The following is a 20,598-nucleotide window of genomic DNA, read 5'->3' as shown; positions in this document are numbered from 1 at the left end:
CTTCTAATTACTGTAGTCCAATTTGAAGGATGAATAAGCCAGAGGATTTACAGGTACAAGGGACATAATATCATAGATCAGTTTAATGACAGCGTATTGACGAGTGGTTTACTATGCCTGAAATGTCTGTGTAACAAAAAAAATATACGGTAGGACTATTTGATCATGCGTCAAAACAGTCATTATTATATGAATATATTTTACTTTTGAGCATATATGATCCAGTAGCTAGATCTTTATGTGTATCGTAACCAATGATTTGAGGTTCAAACCTGGGCAAACATCACTAATTTTACACGTGCTTAATACGAGTTCGTAATTCATCTCGTGCTTGGGGGTGAAGGGAAGCATCTGAGTAAACCTGCCTAAGTCAGATGTGAATCTGCCACCAATCAGCACTGAAGATGCGTGGTGATGGTTCCAAATGTTCTCCTCAAATGGAGATGGCCAGGGACTCCACCCATTTTCAGTTTTATTGACATAATATTTTTGTATACATATTATAAAATGAGTTTGTTTGTTGGTGTATTGATATATTGTGTCGTATTTTTTTAAAGTTTATCGGCTAAGATCAGACATAATATATTGTAGCTTATATCTTATTAATGTCTTGCACATTTTAGTCTATGTGCTTTGTAAACATATGATGCCAAAGCTATATCAGTTATAAAAAAAACTCCGAATGAGAGAATTGTCTATTTATTTCCTTTATTACATAAAAAATATATCTAAAATACAGATATTGACTAATTTAGTTCAGATACAAATTTTCTTTTTGAATTTATTAAATTAAGTTTCATATTGTAACTATTTATTTAGCTGTCTGTTTTTTGGTAAATAAACCGCGAAGAGAACGTCATGAAACATGTACATTTCCTCGCGTTGTTTTCGTTCCTTTGTATATGCGAGACTCAAAGAAGCCAACAAAATTACACTTCTCATTGGCTAGAGTAGGTTAAGTAGTTTAGGTGTTTTCCGGCTTATATAACATACTGACATTGACTGCTTAAATCATGCTAAAACTTTTCGTTTTATCGTAATCAATTGAAATTGGCTTAACCTAATTATTTTGATTTGTGATGCCAATATCAAGCTTAAATAAAACAAGGGCTTCCTCAAAAACTGCTGAGTGATTACGCAATACAATCACCATATACACAAAAGGCCATTTAATAAAACTTCCTTGAATTGTATCCTCTTAACCAACGCAAAATGACATATATGTATGTTTACGAGAAGTTGTACCATTTGATTGTCGTTGATTTTCATGCAGGATAGATAATCTTTTAATTGTATTTAATGAGCATCGGCATGTCATTCAATTGGAGGAAAAGAGTGACTTCGCAGTTTATCTTCGATTCTTCTCGGTAGAATCTACATTAAATCTACATCAATTGAGTTTAATCTTGTAAAACTTAATAATGTTTTTTTTATCTAATTTATTTATGTAGTTCATAGAAGATTCAAAGTCAAATACATTGTCGCCAAACTATTTAACTTTTAAGGCTGTTTGCCTATTAAATGCCTACTTAAATAAAGTTTATTATCATTATGAATTTATACTCATTGATATGTATGTTCGTATAGTTTATAGAAAATAGATGGTTAGCTTCAGTCACAGTTACAGCGGCAAGCCGCAACAGTTCCGTAACTACGACAATTATACAAAGTTTGTTCGAGTATGGTAAGCCATCTCAAACTCCGTAATCTGCAAACTGATAATCATTAAAATTTCAGAACGACTTAAGTAACAGCCCGTTAATGTCCTACTGCAATGGCTGTATCGTATGCTGCTATCGCAGCTGATTAAGTAAACATCATTTTAAATGCCAAACCGTATTATCGTTTGACAGGTCATTAGAATTTTAATTGGTTACCCTTTTCGGGAGTAGAATTATAAGTAAAAAAGTTGAATTAGCTTATTGTTAGGGGACAATGTAATTCAAAGATGAACTCTGTGGGACGGCAGACTTATTGTCTGATTCGTTCGTTCCTAACAGTCACGTGGTCGTCTATCTAAATTTTCAATTTCATGAAAGTATCTTTGTTCAAATGTTTTTTTTTTATCTTGTAACATTATTAGGACTAGAAATTTGATTATAATATAGATTATACGTAATATAAGGCGTCAACATCTGTTGATTTTCATTCGGAAAATCAAATTAGGTAGGTCATTTTAAGGAGTAGCATGTTCATGTCGTGATTTGATTCCATAATATGTTGAAAACTCATCTTTCTAGAATTCCTTTTCCGAACCGGTTACCACCGGTTACAACCGCTTTACATTCCTATAGGATGCCAGATGCTTTTATTAGTATATGTGTTTGTATGTATTTATATTCTTTATTTGATTTCAAAATGTCAAATAGTCTTATTGATTTATTTGTTCCAGATTCAAAATTAAAATTAATAGATCCTTAAAAGTATTTTAACTTATTTTCTACCTTTATGCTACTATTAGTAAAAACCATTGATATTAAAATCTTAGGTTTAACCTTGAATAGATAATAGTTGGAACAAGTCACTAGCACGTCTAAGGTCATCGGCAGTAGGTAGTTTTCAGCAAATTTGTTAAGATTACCAGTGCACCAACCTGGGCTAAAACTATAGATGACACTTTTACCTGGAAACCACAATTAACGGAAGTTTGTCGCAAAGTTTTTGTCACTTTTAGTACTCTGGGAAGATTTGCTAACAATTTCTACTAAAATTTGACTCAATCGTCTCGTCTACTATTCTTAGATTATCCCGATACTTATTGTTCGGATAAGAGGAACAATTGAATAAAATTGAGCATCTAAACTAATTACCGTAACGTAAGTTGCACTTGTTTTGAAAACATTGATCCAATTATTTTTTCATATTACATATTTAATGTTATATCTTTACAAGAACATTGGAAGTTATTTACATTTAAAATCGACTCGACCTAATTTTAATTTGCTTGTCATTTCCTAAAGCTAGTTAGGACATCAATATTCGATTAACCATTTTTAGTACAAATATATAGTTTTTTTAGAGCTATATATCGAGCCGAGATCTTAACCGATGATTGCGGGTTCAAACCCAGGCAAGCACCACTGAATTTTCATGTGCTTGATTTGTGTTTATAATTCATCTTGTGCTCGGCAGGGAAGGAAAATATCGTGAGGAAACTTAAATAAATATAAATAATCATAATCAGCCTGTAAATTTCCCACTGCTGGGCTAAGGCCTCCTCTCCCGTTGAGGAGAAGGTATGGAGCATATTCCACCACGCTGCTCCAATGCGGGTTGGTGGAATACACATGTGGCAGAATTTCGTTGAAATTAGACACATGCAGGTTTCCTCACGATGTTTTCCTTCACCGCCGAGCACGAGATGAATTATAAACAAATTAAGCACATGTAAATTCAGTGGTGCCTGCCTGGGTTTGAACCCGAAATCATCGGTTAAGATGCACGCGTTCTAACCACTGGGCCATCTCGGCTCGGTGAGGAAACTTGCATGTGCCTAATTTTAACAAAATTCTGCCACACGTGTATCCACCAATCCGCATTCGAGCAGCGTGGTGAAAAATACCCCATACCTTCTCCACAAAGGGTGAGGAGGCCTTAGTCCAGCAATGGGAAATTTACAGGCTATTAAGGTTATTGTAGGGAACCTTATACTACATCCTACAACTAAAAATAAATTATATAATATATAATTAATATAATAAATAAACATACATACATAAATATTACATATATATATAATCGCACATATCCATTCATACATCACACAGTCATATAAAAATATAAACACAATTTAATAATAAATAAATTAAATATAATAGCTATCGTATCGCATCGCTTCATCGCTGCTTACACTGGAACGCGATGTTTACGCACCACTATAGTGATCCTTTTGTTCTCGCGCGGCTGCGTATGCGGCGGTTCAACATATACCAGTCACGACCTATGCTTGACGCTGAATGCTTGCCGCTGTATCCCACGCCGCGCAGTATACGTTGCACTGTACCTATATTAGTTACTAGTTTGCTTATAGTTCTATCCTGTATTCTATCCTTCCACTGTGCTATAAACTTTTTCTTCTTGTGCTTATCTTGTGTTTAACACTGTGAACTGTGTAACCGTTTCTATTCTTGCACCTTCTATTCTTTGGTTACCTTATGTGTTTCAATAAACATATTTAAAGTGAGTTGGACTTTGATTTAGCCATTCGTAACAACACACGAACATTACACACCAACCACCAAATTGTGTTACATAGTTTTTTAAACTATATCTATATATTGTGGCGGATGTCCTACGGGCAGACTATCAGTTTACTCGGACTTTATGTTACGTTGTTCTTTACGTACATTTACCTGATGGTAAATGTTAATATTAGTTATTTATCATGGAATTGGTAGAGAGCGATAAGGCCTCGCGGTTCTCATTTAATATATTTGTTATGTTGCCTAAAATATTTGTTTTTTAACCCTTAATCGGGCATAGTAAGATTTATTGACCACCTAGGTAATTGGAGTTTTATAGTTTTAAATTATGATATATTTAATTAACTTTGATTTCTTTAACTTTGGTTTTGCCTCTTCCTATGTGCAAAACTGATGTTGTATTCTGTTTCAAGTCCTAGTTGAATATGTATTACTTCACAGCTTGTGATCGCGCAAGAGATCCTTGTTAATGTTTCGTTTGGAGTGAAATTGACGGACTTCGAGGAGCTAATGATATAGGCTCATGTATTATATTATATATTGCATTTGGAAAATAAATCGGAATCTATACATGAAATACAAAACCTAGAAATAGTAGTTTATTCTGACAACTGTTTTGGTCAGCAGAAAAATCAATATTTTTGATGTACGAGTATATGCATGCTGTCAATAACATTCATATCAAGAGTATAACTCATTAGTTTTTAATAAATGGACATCCTCAAAATTAAAACTATAATGACAACTCGGTCATAAAATAAGTTTAAAAAATCTTGAAGACCTCGTCGAACTATACCTGAACAATACATGACCCTTATACAAATAGCGAGGAGAGAGATTTGGCCAGAGTCTGGTAATAAATTGAATAAAAATAAATATTGTGTACAGTTCGATAATAGGATATAAAGATAATAAACTTTGACAAAGAACTTGACGACGAACTTAACGTCTATCACAAAAACTCCTATGCTCAAACCGATTATTAGCTGGTTTGTCCAGAATGATCATCACGCCTAAGGGCGTTCCAGAAGCAGGTATAATTTTGACCTTCAAAAGCTCTATAAGATCCAGAATTTAGTTAATTGCTCGGAAGAAAAGTTATTTAAAATCTCTCATTGATAATAAATTTAATCCCATTCTTTTATGGAAACGAGTTTTGTAACAGCATTGTTTGAATGAGTAGCATTCAATTTTATAGTTAAGCTAATTGTTTTTTTAATTTCGATATAATCTCATTAGGACTGATTTATTATTAAGATAGTTAAAGGATCTCATAATTCAAATAAATAGTTTTAGTATATAAGGAGATAAATACTAAATAGTGGTACGTTAAGATATTTAGCGATTAATTGCTTATGTTATAGACTTATCCCATACAACTCATCTGCTAGCAAAGTTATATGTTTTGTTATTGTTATGTTTATTGATTTTTAAGTGCACTAGAACAATTTTATTATAATTTACGAAATTTATAAAAAATTTTTTTATATATTTACAGTTTGAATTCTGAATAATTTATACGTATTTTATAAGTAAGTATTAGATATTAGACAGATATTGTCGGTGACCATTTTCCACTAGAAGTATTGTTTTTTCGTTTATTTTTCGTTTTCGCTACTTCATTTTCGCTAGTCAACCAAACCACAGAATAATGATCAGCTAGATGAAAAATATGAATTATTATTATTTTTGAATTTCCTTACACTTATGAGAATAAAATGACACTATAATCAATATAGGATTTATTTTAAAACAGTAAATTGTCACTGTAATTTAAAAAAAATGAATAACTAACAATTAAATAAAAGTACAAAAAAATATTTGTATTCCCCCCCTACCCTTCATTAAAAATAATAGTTGTTACAAATTAAAAATAACTTTTTTCGAGTAAATTAAATCTTTTTTTTTTATATCATATACAGTTTTCTTAAAATCTTTAAATAGCTCTCCAGTAAAATTTGCTTTTTTATGATAGTGACGGTATCGTATTAAACGTGCGATTTGATTTACATCGATTTTATACAACGATTAATCTTTATTCCATAATCACGGCTCTATCACTACACTAACATAACATAACATAAACAGCCTGTAAATTTCCCACTGCTGGGCTAAGGCCTCCTCTCCCTTTGAGGAGAAGGTATTTAGCATATTCCACCACGCTGCTCCAATGCGGGTTGGTGGAATACACATGTGGCAGAATTTCGTTGAAATTAGACACATGCAGGTTTCCTCACGATGTTTTCCTTCACCGCCGAGCACGAGATGAATTATAAACACAAATTAAGCACATGAAAGTTCAGTGGTGCCTGCCTGGGTTTGAACCCGAAATCATCGGTTAAGATGCACGCGTTCTAACCACTGGGCCATCTCGGCTCTTTTTATCACTACACTAAACAGTTGCAAATCCCGAGTATAAATAAATTGTATTTACAACAACACTCGATAGCAAGGAAGCAATTCCGCGAAGTTTGTTGTTTAAACAAATAATTAATCTGTTGTTGGTGTAGTTTAATTGCTTGTTTTGAGTTCGTATTGCAATTCTGACTGCTGTTGAAGTTTGTCGTCTTCCGAATGCCTGACTTAGATTGGACGACTTTGCGATTAATATGCATTGGTTTTGCGTCAAATTTTGGTTTTATTATATAATAATATTAAAGCTATATTCATTTACTCATCATAGTAATATACTCATTATAATTAACAGCTTTATAAATATTATAACGTTTATTTTACTTGAATGTTAACGATTTGTTAAAAAGAGTAAACACGAAATGTAAGTATTGTCTACAAGACTTTTACCCGAAGGGCGTATCCCTAAAAATTAAATTTTACGTAAATATGTTGACTTGGTTGAATATTCTTTTTTCAAACCTTCAGAAATATACCCAGGCCTCTGGGTTTATGTGGTCTTCATACCCATAAACACTGCGATGATCGTCTTCGGCATGGATCAAATAGACTGCAGGATCATGTTGTTATATGTCATCCGTTGCTCTTTCTGTGCTGTGTGTGTGTCTCTTGGCTTGGCCAAGCTCTTCGAATAGTTGGTGTTTATTTATATCTGATTCGTCAATGACGGTTTGTGGATACCCGTGTGATATATTTATCAGACACAGATTTCCACGTTATTCCACATATGTAAATAATATAAAAACTACTAAAGTAGTTTGCAATGTTATAGGTTTTATTTCTGAAATTAGATACGCAAGTACTGATAGACATATTATGTACACTGTGGATTCAATAGCTTTAATCAAAACACCTACAAATACAGTATTAGAAAAACATATTTGTCTTTAGAATAATTTACTCCCAAGTCGAAAACACCACAGATCATCTAAACAAATCCATGAAATGTCAATATGAATAATCTCGCCGGTCATGGTGCTATTTATTAAATTTTCAAATCTAAAGACATCCTCAAAAGTGAACTAGAACATAATAACTCTAATGGGTAAATTTTTATTTATCATATTTTTAATTACGCACTGTAATTAATAATTTAACGATATTCAAAATCCGTCACAGGTCCGTCATGCTCGTGCAACGATAAATGGTGTAACATTTTATTAAAATTGCAAAACGATGCCGAGAAACGTAAAGAGAGACGTTTAGGCTGCACTTGTATTTCACGACGACCAAGATTCTTGAGATTTCGCCGAAAATTTCGTAGAAGGGTTAGTTAAATTGAATATGCATTTAAATTTTCAGTGAAACGTATTTTTTCTATATTGGCCTATTGAAAAAATTAATACAAAAAATCATTGACAAATAAGGCATATTAATCTCTTATATTTTTTATCTCTAATATAAATTAGAGATTAAAAAGCGTGGTCTTAGTATTTATTGATTTCTAGACTTGATATATAAAAAAAATTATTATACTTCACTAACATATTCTGTAAATTAAATGGTTGCAAAGAGTAACTACTAATTTTCTTGATGATTTTCGGTAGAATTTACATTCCGAACCGGTGGTAGATTTACATTTAATCCAACAATGTAACGTAACTATTCAAAAGTGCTCTTATGAGCCTACTTGAAGAAAGTTCTAGTTGGATTTTAATAATTTTGTATCATACAAATAAAAATCCATGTTTTAAAAGTAACCGTACTAAAAGTAGTATCGGTAAATGTTGCTGTATATTGAAGCATCTTTAAGTTTTATCTTTGGCTTTCGAAAGTTTCGTTCGTGTTCAATATCGGACTCAGTTGAAGTAGTTACACATCAGACTTCGTTGAAAATAGCTCGCCTTATCTTTACGAACTAACAAGATTACCAGAACTGTTATGGCAGTGGTTAGTACACCTGAATCTTAATCGATGATTTTGAATTCAAATCCTTGCAAGTACAATGGTATTTCAAATGTGTTTAACTTGTGTTAATAATTCATCTCGTGGTGATGAAGGAAAATATCTTGAGGGTATGTGTATTGCATGAAAATCTGCTTCATATGTAATACAATAATCCTTATTGAATCTGTGTGGTACGTAAGCTCAAAGCGAACCTTAGCCCAGCGGTGTCATTTACAAGTATTTACTTAGCATTGTATTATATGTTGCACATTCATCATCATATTTCAAAAAACGCTTTAAATTTATTTTATCGGTGGTGACCACTTACCATAAGTTGGCCCATATGCTCGTCCGTCTACCGATATCATAAAAAAAATGTCAGATATTACATATCATACACGAATACTGTATCATTGTTATCACTTTGGTAATAAGCGACATTAAAATTACGTCTCTTCTCAGAAAATAGGTTGATACCATCTGACGACTAACTCTAGCAACAACTAATCGCGCGCGCTCATTGGTCAAATAACGTGCGCTTCCCTGGTTTCGTGCTACACACAATTTTACCTCTTCACGAAGTCACTCCCACAGATCGCAGGAAGGCGTAAAGATGATATTAAAAATTTTTACCCGATTAGTTGTTACTAAAATCAATCGACCACCTAAACATTCATATTAAACAAAAAATTAAATACTGGTAACAAAATTCACACCAGTAGAACTATTCTGAAAGTACAAATTCGTAACTCACCGCAAAATACGATAATTAAATCTCAGAAATTGATATATTATGTGAGATCGACTTTAGTTGGTTGGCTTTGTACAAGCCTGCCTGGGTACTTCTTACAGCGCCAATGTTGATGGTGACTTGTGGATTACCATCAGGTAGGTAAACTTGTAAATGGATTTGCATGTTTTGTTATCTATATGATACAAAAAATCGTCTATAATAAAGCATTTAAACACATCAGACAAGCGTATCAAAGTAAATCAAATGAAATATTCAATATTTCACAGGTGAGATACGAAGTGCACTATAGTCCTACAGAATAACACTACAAATATCAAGAAGCGATATCAATTTTGCTTTAAATCGAGAAATAAATTTTATCGTGCCTTTATTATTATGGTCCGCACAAATGTGAATGATTTCATTTTCGAAACAGATGTAGATGCACAAAATTCGAGACAAACGTAAACTGATTTGTGGAAAAAAAAATTTTGGTGATTCTTTTTCCAAAATGCATATATTCAGAGCGTCATGGAAGAGGAAAAAATTTGTCATTATCTCATAACCGGTTTATTCTACTCATTATATTTATATATATTTTTAAAATGATATTATACTAGTTTCCGAACGCGGTTAGTCCGCAAAAAGGGATGGAGTCTGCTTTCCGAACCGCTGACACGAATGACTGGCAAATTTCATGACGATCGCTTGAGTAGTTTAGTCATGACAGCGTAACAACTAAACAAACACATTTTCGCATCGATGATGATGATGTTTAGTTAAGATTTTTGACTATTATGAGGCATGTAATGATTGCACTATTTCATTTCAGAAATGCACTTGCATTCAACTTAATAAATCGACAAAATATTCACGAAGTCCTAGAAACGATTTGGATGACCAACCACTTAAAGTCCATATTTGTTCGAAGCATAACAACTTAGCTCGAACTGGGCGTTGTTCGCGTGGAACGGACACGTGTTTTTTCCAATCCAGCGATGATGAAATTCAGGGGTACCATAATACAGAAACCAATAGCTGTTGTCCCAGAGGAACGCAGAACAAAAACGTCTGTAGATTCACTGTTGATGCTTATTTTACGTAATTAAATTGTTTTTTTTACTGAATATCAATTTCTTTTAATTCATTCAGAACAAGGATATCTGGCACAAGGCACCGGTTAATTTATTTATTTGAATTATCAATAGACAATATTTTGGTTTGATTTCAAGGAAATTAGGATCGTGTCTATAATTTTGGAGTTTCATTTCGAAGTTTTAATTTTAAAACGATGCACTCTCACGTTGTCCTTTCGTTGTACTTTCAAGGTCGAATACAAAGAAATTCTCCTTTCGAAAATTCATATCGGCAATTTAAATACCTCAGGCTTTATTATCAAACATAGTATCCTGCACTTTTATTATAATTTACATGGAAAGCCATTTGTTGGCCGCAAATGGTCGACCGTGTGGGATTGCCTTAAATATTTATACATTCATTAAGGCTAGCACGTCGTGTGTACGGAACTTTGTTTTAATTTCAGTTTTTTTCCAAACAACTACAAAAAACTAAAACGTAATCGAAAAACCTTTTTTTTATTAGTGACATTATTTTGTGTATATTTTTTAATTAAATTAAAACTATTAATATCTAAAATGTTTGTGACAATTGGACGGTGACAATTTAAAATACAATTTTTACTTAATTCATACAAAGCATCACCAAAACGCCGAATTAGTGTCATCAATTTATTGTTAACTAGCGACCCGCTCCGGGTTCGCACGGGTGCAATGCCTATAATAAATATACTACAGAATGCCCTGCAACGTTCACAGTTTTTCAGTCGTTAGACAATACAAACCGCTATGTCCCTGCGTTTTAAATCTGTATTATCTTCGAACATATTTATTTAAATTACATTCTGTAAAGGGCCATATTGATCTATATTAAATGCAAAATGTATTTAAGGTACTTAATTGGATAAGGATTAATGCTGTATTGCTTAAAATCGCTTTGAAACTAAGCCATTATTCTTCGAAAAAGTAAAAAATAAAAATGGTTATTGTTGGTTATCCCTAAGAGATGAGAGAGACCTTTTTAAGGTGTACAATACTGTACTACATTATTTTGATCTCACAATTTATCGTCATGTAATTTGATTGAAACTTTAATAGCCAGCAACAAATTATAAGTAATATTAAAAATTAATACGTCATTTTTGAAACTAATCATCAAACATTGGCGTTCGTTAAAAATAAGAATGTCACAGAGTTCCAGAGTCCCAGATAAAAATCAGTGTCCGTTGAAGTATGATGAATTCCCTTGGTATGAACAATATGAGAAAATCTTTTCAAATATCTAGACACGATGTCATGGAATTCCAAATTCTTTTTGTAGGTATGCCATTCAATCGGGTCGCTTCTCCGTTTTAACGACTTCAAAGGAATGGATTTCTATTTCCCTCGTTTGTATGATATATGCTCGTTAGACTTTTATATTTCTTTCAATGATGTCATCTATCTATCCATCGTTTCAAAGAATATTGCATAATTTAAACTATAACCTGATTATAATTGTGTGACATTATGTAGAAAAATAACACATTTATGTAATGTAGCCAAAATAGTAAAGAGAAATCAAAAGCAATGTCCCTTAATTAATAAATCATTTTAAGAGCCGAGATGGCCCAGTGGTTAGAACGCGTGCATCTTAACCGATGATTTCGGGTTCAAACCCAGGCAGGCACCACTGAATTTTCATGTGCTTAATTTGTGTTTATAATTCATCTCGTGCTCGGCGGTGAAGGAAAACATCGTGAGGAAACCTGCATGTATCTAATTTCAACGAAATTCTGCCACATGTGTATTCCACCAACCCGCATTGGAGCAGCGTGGTGGAATATGCTCCATACCTTCTCCTCAACGGGAGAAGAGGCCTTAGCCCAGCAGTGGGAAATTTACAGGCTGATTATGTTTATTTTATGTATATTTTAAAAGACAATAATAAAATTAAAAAATTAAATAAATTTGAGGTTTGAATAGCAAGCTATATTTAACAGACTAAAGTATTTAAAGGCAATTGATTATATAAACGTAGATACTCTTCATAGAGTGTAAAAGACACTTCTAATTAAAGTAACTGAGATCACATAGATTAGTAGCTGAAGACCAATTCTACCCAAGATTGTAATATTAGTAAGGTAATTTTTTGAAATGAGAGTCCCCCGACGCACTGCCGACAAACAAGATATATTTTATACTGTGCGTACTTGGTACCAGTTCAGAAATGTTTATATAGAATCTGAAGATGATAAATACATAAATTTAATAGCCTAATAATTGATATGAGTTTATTAATCGTTATAAGCTAAAATGTTTTCGTTTTATCATTCATTTTTTTATGCGACGTTTAAATTGTGACACTTTGGTGCCAATTATTTTGCGACTAAGACATGCTCGTTTCGATACAATTATAATAACTTAGATATTTCGTGAAAAAATATAGTGTTTCTAAAAACATTTAAAATATGTCTTGTTAGTAACAAAATCATAACCGTTTTATGCTAAAATTGCAAAATAAACGCAAACTATCTGACATTATCTTGTTGCTTACCCTTTAGAGAGGCAACTTGCTAAAGTCCTGCGCAGGAACTCAATTATTATTTTTTTTAAATATTTTTATTAGTGCTTATTATTTATATATTTCATTCATAAATTATATATATATATATGATATCGTTTGGCCACCTGATGGTAAGTGGTCACCATCGCCCACAGTCAATGGTCACTGTCACAGTCGCTGTAAGAAATATTAAACATTTCTTATATTGAAGATGTGCCACTAACCTTTGGAACTAAGATGTTATGTCCCTTGTGCCTGTAGTTACACTGGCTCACTCACCCTTCAAACCGGAACACAATAATACTGAGTGCTGTGTGGCGGCTACCCAGACGGACTTGCACAAAGTCCTCCCACCAAGTAAAATATTTGACATATATCAGTACATAATCAGCCTGTAAATTTCCCACTGCTGGGCTAAGGCCTCCTCTCCTGTTGAGGAGAAGGTATTTTTTGTAATTTAAAAGTAAACGTAACGAATTGTAAAACCTTAGTAGTGCATTTAGACCTTCATCCAATTAAAATCTCCCAAGGCTTATTGATCTTGAAAGCAATTAAGCCTATGTTGCCTCCCAGCGTTAATTACGCTAAATAATATAACCAATTTAATTAGTTTAAATTTTACCCTCCTGACCGCGAAATATCTCATAATTTAGTATGATACTGTTTACAAATAAACATTGGTACTGTAATACATACATATACTCTATTCCAACCATAACATGAAAAAAGCCAAATAAACAACGTTTGACAGCAAATTGACGCGACACCATTGGTTGAGAGTTTGGTTAATCTATGATATTCACTATGGATTTCCGAAAAAATGGTGTTTTGAACGTCGGCGAAACTGTTATCGGAATTTTGGAAGTAAAATTAAAGTAGATTAAGCTATATATATAATATACGATAACTTTTTAAATATTTTTTCCAGTATTAAGATTGTTTGTCAGCCCCTTAAACACCGCTAGTATTTAAATAAAATCAAAATAAACTTTACCTCACAGTAATATTATTTAATATATTTTTATATTTATCTAGAGAAAAAAAAATCTCATCGATGTCTTACATACATAATGGTAGCAGGAATTTCAAACCTCAGATAGTCTGGAGTCATTCTTTGGATTAATTCCACCAGTGGAGGCAATGCGACGGTGTGATATGTTTTAGAAATATACATACAAATTAATGATTTAAAAATGTCTTAATCAGTCTCTCTCATTTTTTTATCTAATTTATTACTGACTTGCCATCAATCGTAACTTCATAGATAGATCGAGATTTCATAGATTTAATTTTTTATGTGCAAAACTATAATTACATTTTTAAAACAAAAATTAGTCAAAGTTACTCCTCATGATATCAACTATGAGGCAGTTGGAGTACCGTCAAAATCAGTCCTGTTTCGAGTTACAAATAACAGCTCGTTTCAACGATTTACCATCGTTCAACAGCATTTTTAGAAATTCTTATTTTGACATTCAAAACAGAAACTCTGATTTATTTCTATGGATTACATTATGTGAAATAATTACTTCATGTACCAGCTGCCGAGCTCACATAGAATAAAATATCACACCGAACTTAGTGACATCTATAATCGCAAGGTATAATTAGTTTTACTGCGAGAGAACTAAACTAATTCCGAATTTGCTCTCTGACTGAACACTAATTACGATAAGAAACATCTTTGATAAGTTAGGAATTAATGTGTGCTGCGAGGGAAACTTATTTGCACGAGGTTATATGGTCGATTCTGGTCACGTCGGTATTTATAAACTTATAATAACTTTTTCGTGTATTAATGCTTTTTTTACTAGGTGGTTGGGCTTTGTTGAAACCAGTCTGGATGGGTACCATCCACTCATATATTCTACGACGAAACGGCAGTAGTATTATTGTGTTTCGGTTTGGTGGACGAATGAGCCCGTGTAACTACCGGCACGTAACATCTTAGCTCCCAAGGTTGGTTACGCATTGCCATTGTAAGGAATGTTTAATTTAAATATAGTAGATGTAAAACGTAAGTTAACTCATTTACCCGTCAACTTACCTTTATCATAAATTAAATAAAAACAGTAATATTATAATAATATATAGCAACGCAATACGCGAGCCACGCATAAGAACAGCAGCGGCGGCCGTTTTATATCACGACATACTAATCGTCCCCAATTCGCACCTATCGATTTAATATCAAAATATTTTCATTCAAATATACTTTTATCAGTACTTGCATTTGTACCAAACTACTTTGGAATAACTAACTAATACGCGATCAAAACTAAAATCCTTAAATAATCTATATATCTAGATAGACTGTCGAACTACAAACAATTAAAACAAACGAGAAATCTATATTATATCGGTGTACGTGACAGCTACGCTTGACACTCGCTAAACCTCATACAACTTTAATAGTGTGTGTGTTTAATACTTCAACAGCAAAACTTAGTATTGTTGTGTTCCGGTTTAAAGCACCAGGCACCAGGGACATAACATCTTAGCTCCCGAGGTTGGTGCCGTATTGGTGTAATGTAAGGAATATTTTCAAATATTTCTTACAGCATCAATGTCTATGGGCGGTGGTGATCACTTACCATCAGGTGGCCCATTTGTCTACCTACCTATTACATAAAAAAAAATACTGACCAAAAGATGGCCACTATTTTTTTCGGTGCGATCTCAGCTTCGACAGTCTATCGAGACGCATAACTAATCAAAGTTAAAATCACAAGATGAAAATCGGCAAAGTGAGAAATTAGTTCCCGTAAAGACGACAGACTTGGAATTACTTGGGCTCTTCGGTTATACATTAATTACCAATTTCTCGTTAAGTGAGAGCTAAGTCTTCTTCGTATGTCTTATATATATGTACCATTTGTACATAATATAATACAGAATTATGGAGTTGTTCGATTCTGTAACGGAATTTTATTAACAAAGGATTTTCGAAATTTTGATTTTAGAACTCTGTATATTAATTTCATTTTAAATCCTATCAAATAATTCAGTATGAGTATTCTTAGTTTACAAAGGCCAATAATTTTCTCGAGACGACGTTAATTGGCGCGAAGTGGGTATTCGTACAATGAGTGCTTTTAATCAGCTTCAAGGAAATCTAACTTACCAATACTATTAATAATACCAATAATACCAGGTCGGTATTGAGACGAGATAGTTTTGTTGCGTCTGTAATAGACCGGAGTCAGATAACGAAACCAGCTGACGCAATGTCTCACGCACGCCACTTGTAGAAGTCCGTCAGGTGGCACGCTTTCGTTTCCTCTGGACGTGACTTATATATCAAACAGTATAATTAGGTAAAGATAAAAAATTCTAATTGCGTTAAATCCTTGAATTTTGAAAAATCTCTTCTTAGTTCCCCTTCAAATTTCGAAGATTTATATTTATGTATGAACGAACATGCGTCTAGCATCTACACAATATTACAAAAAGCAGGACAAACGTACAATATTAAATATGTATATACATGTTGATTGTAGATATTCACAAAAGTTGAAAAATTCTTGCATCCGATGTTCATTGTCGTTAGCACAAAGAGCCTGCGCGTGACGCGAGCGTGGAATGCTTTCGGTACATTCATTTTGCGACGGAATTAAAATCGGTCTCAGTTTCAGCTGCTCTTCATCCGCTGTAACTTGTTTAGTATTTTGACGTGTATTTTTTTTATTTCGAGATTTCCTGTCCCAAGTCGAGTGTGACAGAGTACTGTTTTATACGTCCATCTCGGAATTCACGTTAAATTACTTTTTCAGCAGGTTTTTCGGTTTAAAAATTTTTGCTTTTTATGTGCTTAATTATCTACCGATGTTTTGATGACTTGCTTGTTGTTTATGATATCGTGTGATAATCAAATGAAAGCAATTTCAATGAAACATGCAGCTTACGTCACAATTAAAACCAGTTCTGACAGCGAACATTTTTTTTCTATATATAATATTATAATATTATGAACAACAATTATTTTTCATATAAATTCCAAATCTATTTTGTAAATCGGAATCGTAGATCTTGACTTTTTAGATAGTGATGATGACCTCCACCAATTTTGAAGGAGTTTAGTCAACTACATAGTATATATTATATGTATGTATTATATGCACCTTTGCACTGTATAAATCTCATAATCCAATGGGAGCGCCTAAAGAGTTCCAGTGCGGAACTCTCACTTTACGTGTTTTCCTTCATTATTCATATGAATTGAATTGTACACACTTCCAAATTATATACTCCGATCTGCTAATGAGAGGATTTCAACATGAAAATCCTAGGATCTTCTGCGTCGCCAAGAAATTAGACCAACGAGGTAGTAAATACAAGAGCCGAGATGGCCCAGTGGTTAGAACGCGTGCATCTTAACCGATGATTTCGGGTTCAAACCCAGGCAGGCACCACTGAATTTTCATGTGCTTAATTTGTGTTTATAATTCATCTCGTGCTCGGCGGTGAAGGAAAACATCGTGAGGAAACCTGCATGTGTCTAATTTCAACGAAATTCTGCCACATGTGTATTCCACCAACCCGCATTGGAGCAGCGTGGTGGAATATGCTCCATACCTTCTCCTCAACGGGAGAGGAGGCCTTAGCCCAGCAGTGGGAAATTTACAGGCTGATTATGTTATGTTATGGTAGTAAATACAATATACAGTTTATTTGGTCATTCATGCCTTTGTTCTACTCACATTATTTGTCCAATAATTCGAAGTTTCGAAATTCGAAGAACTTTATTACTCATAAAGAACCTTACAGTTCACTATACAATGAGGATTACATATAACTTATATAAAAAGTTTGTTTCAGTGGTAGAATCTGTGGCAGGACATGTCCACAATGACCCAAAAAGTTAAATAAAAAAAATTAAGTTTGCTAGTAAAAATAAAAAAATCGTGGAAGGTTTCCAAATCTAATAATACTTTGCGTGAGTCTGTATTTCCCGATAAGTACAACAGTAGTGCTTAGTTTTTTCAAATCTAGAGTTAACAGGTAGGCAAGCAACATCGTAGACCGTGAATGCTTAACATCAGGCAAGACAACGGTCAAACGTCTATTATGAGTAAAAAAGGGCCACTTGTTTTAAGATTTTTTATTGGTGGTAGGGCTATGTGCAAGAATGTCTGAGTAGGTACAACACACCGATGATATATTCTACCAGAATTAATGTTGTGTTCCAGTTTGAAGTATGAGTGAGTCCAGTGACTGAAGTACAAGGGTATTGGTGGTGTTTTAAGGAGTGGTTAGTATTTTTACGGCGCCGATGTTGATGAGCGTTGGCAACTTATAATCAGGTGACCGGGATTATTATTTGTCGATCTGCCTACATATTTCATTAAAAAAAAAAACTTTTAAAAAACATAACTAATTATTTTTTACAATTATAATACATTCTCGGTGTAAATTTAGACTAAACATATCAAATTAAATATATATATTCTACCTACTCTTGTAATGACGATAAAAATATAAAATTAAAATAATGTAAAATAAAAATAGATTTTTTATAAAAAGTTAATATGTACTAGTTTACTTGTTTTATACTATTATTGAAATTGTATATATTTGAATATAATGAATATTTATTAAATAATTATAAAAGAATCATAATGTTCCTCATACATAAATTTGAGTGAAAGCTATTCCAGCTTATACCCAAAATGAAGATTGGCTAACTCTGGCCTGAAGCTTTTAAAGCTTCCTTTCTCCTATTATCTTGTTATGACCATAATAATTTTATTATTATAAGCCCCCTAAGTACACGTTTATGAATTTAATCAATGATTAAGTATTCTGTGTGTTTAAATATATCTAAGTTTATTGGTATATATAATAGAATATTTTTGTTGCAGGAATCGTAATGGCCCAGTAGTTTGACCGATGATTCTGAGTTTAAACCCACTTTCACACCACTGAATTTTCATGTGGTCAATTTGTGTTTAAAATTCATCTCATTATCATCAATAATATAAAAAGGAAGGGATCCGTGATGGTTAGAACGCTTGCATCATAACCAATGATTTCGTATTCAAACCCAGGCACGCTCCAATGAATTTCTATGTGCTCAAGTTATGTTTATAGTTCATTTTGCACTCGGCGGTGAAGAAAAACATCGTGAGGACACTTGCGTATTACGGATAACATTCTGCCACATGTATCTAAGCCGCATTCGAGCTGCGTGGTGGAGTAAGATTCACCCTTAAAAACGAAGCCTTTGTTAAACAGTGAGACACTAATACTAGCGCTACGCTACAAGTACTTTAAACTTATCATGATCGTATGTGTGGGTCAAATCTTGGAACTGACTTTAAACCAGTTTTACTCAAGCGATTAAACTGAAATTCTGCAGAAACTTTTGGTGTTATGTTAAATTAAATTGATTTTTATGTTTTTTACACGAGTCAAATGAAGGCTATAATTTTAATTTATAAATAATAAATAAACATGAACTATTTCAAAAAATATAAAGTCTATCCGTGTACGATTGTTTTTTTTAATATTTACCTTTATTATTAAAAACATATTTAAAAGTTTTTTTCTATTGAATATGTTAATTAATCCTAAATATTGTACTACATTATAATATAATCCTCTAACGCAATTACAAAGTCGTTTGAAACAAAACGAAACATGGCTGCAAAGTTAGGCTAATGACGTCATTTCCTGTAATCACCAACAAGGCGGGTTTGGGCCCCTAATTAAATTTTATAGCGTGTATAAATATCCTAATATTAAGAATGGGTCACACTTATGAACTTTGCAACCAATATACGTATAGCGTGTACTTGTTATTTAAAATATTATTTACTAATCTTATGCTTTATTCAAGTATGCTCTTGCGAGCAATTTTGAATCATTTAACAATTTAATTCAAAATTAGCACCGGTTCGGAATTTAGATTCTATAAAGAGGAACCGGCGAGAAAGTCAGTGGTTACTCTATCCGACAATCAGTTAGATAATCAACGACTATAATATTATTATTTATATAGTAAGCATTTTTGACAGTCTTATAATGTACCACTGCTAAGCAACTTATTAAGAGAATATTTTTACACGTAATACTAATCTATGTGTGCTTTTGACTGCCTCGTTAGTCTAGGGGCTGACGAGTAGACTTTGCCTAGCATTGGGTTATCACTGCTTCCTACTACTTTTATATTTCGCTTTGTACATTCTTGTTCGATAATAATTATCAAACAGTATTATTATGTGATTAACAAACTCATAACTCACCATCGAACTCGAATGAGAAACATTACATACAGCGATATCATTACAACATTTAAATGTTAAGCATTAAAAGAATGTATCATCGTAAGACGATTCTTAAAATCATTCGAGTTCAAAGTGAATTCCGGAATAGCACAGACAATATGCGTGATCAGACGTCAAGTTTTATCTTTAAAAAACTAGTTCGAACTAGTTTGCGTATAAACATTAAATCAGATAGGCCTTATTTAAGATAATCCAAATGCAAATGAAATAGCTCCTGGCGGTTTTCCAAGAAAGTTAGACATGCCTACGCTCTTGGACAAATACGTATTATTTAAAAGGGTAATTATTACTAGAAATTTAAAAGTTATGAAATTTTATATTATCCACATATATTTTATGTCACGAGTGAATGGTATCCCATGTTGAATTATAAATTAGCGTTAATATATAAAATATCTAGGCCATTTCGGTTCGGCTTGGAATTACTAAAATACATATTTTTACTTATTCTATATAA

General features: G+C 32.9%; 2 protein-coding genes and 1 long non-coding RNA gene across 3 annotated transcripts in view; 2 read left to right on the top strand and 1 right to left on the bottom strand.

Moving 5' to 3' along the window:
• LOC135193965 (serine protease inhibitor 77Ba-like) overlaps window positions 1-20,598 on the top strand; it is a 404,929-nt gene that overhangs the window by 35,960 nt on the left and 348,371 nt on the right. The window lies entirely within an intron of this gene.
• LOC113404173 (cell adhesion molecule Dscam2-like) overlaps window positions 1-20,598 on the bottom strand; it is a 399,093-nt gene that overhangs the window by 254,660 nt on the left and 123,835 nt on the right. The window lies entirely within an intron of this gene.
• On the top strand, window positions 7,606-10,345 carry LOC135193983 (uncharacterized). Its single transcript, XR_010309535.1, has 3 exons — window positions 7,606-7,659; window positions 7,734-7,882; window positions 10,067-10,345. It is a non-coding gene; the product is annotated as an uncharacterized LOC135193983 (long non-coding RNA).

This window comes from Vanessa tameamea, chromosome 23 (genome assembly GCF_037043105.1).
Source record: "Vanessa tameamea isolate UH-Manoa-2023 chromosome 23, ilVanTame1 primary haplotype, whole genome shotgun sequence".
NCBI classification, from domain to species: Eukaryota; Metazoa; Arthropoda; class Insecta; order Lepidoptera; family Nymphalidae; genus Vanessa; species Vanessa tameamea.
Note: the sequence above shows the minus strand (reverse complement) of the source record. Positions and strands in the feature narration are given on the sequence as shown.